Source organism: Nannospalax galili, unplaced genomic scaffold, assembly GCF_000622305.1.
Source record: "Nannospalax galili isolate Female #2095 unplaced genomic scaffold, S.galili_v1.0 scaffold233, whole genome shotgun sequence".
Lineage (NCBI taxonomy): Eukaryota > Metazoa > Chordata > Mammalia > Rodentia > Spalacidae > Nannospalax > Nannospalax galili.
In genome coordinates, this window is record NW_008333818.1 from 1,543,563 (window position 1) to 1,544,362 (window position 800).

The window sequence follows — 800 nt, forward strand, 5'->3', positions numbered from 1 at the left end:
AGAGAGAGAAAAAGAGACATGGGACACCCCACCCTGGCAAGGGTGAAGATGACTCAGGAAAGCTGCATGCTGGATGGAGGTCCCTGTACAACACGCTGGCAGTTCCATCTAAGAGGGTTTCCTCTATCAGAGTAACTGTTTATTCCTTATCTAACCTTATGGATGGAGCCTCGTGAGTCTTGAAACGTTCTGCATTTCTGAAGCCTTCTAAATTTTATTTCCTTCCTGAGTCTCATGAGCCTTTTCCTTCCCCCCAGAGCAGGAGTTTCAAAAATACCTACACAGTCATATATAATAGCTAAGAATGTACGCCTGATTATTTAGAAAACACTCTTTGGGAGGTATAGTCTTGAAGTGTAACTGGCCAGCTTTGAACTACTGATCATCCTGCCCCAGCTTCCTTGGTTCTTATATAATAGCATGGTCCATGAGTCTTAGCCATAAAACTTTTATAAGTAAACATACAATACTTTCAGAGTCCAAAGAGAAAGAATAACGTACATTTTAGGAAGCATTTGAAAGTCATTTTTTGAATTACACAGTTTCTAGATCAAACAAATTCCCTTGAGTTTGGCTCTGGGAGACATGCTTAATTCTCTGAGTTGTCATTTCTTCATCTTCAAAATATGAACTATGTCCCTAAGTCACCTTGCCTTTTGCTGTGACTTTTATTGTTGCTGTTTTTAAGATTTTTATTGAATTTTTACAAATTTCATACACTATATTTTGATCATAGTTAGACCCTCTATCTATATCCCTGTACCCTTTCTGATTTCATTTACTCATATATATTAAAGACT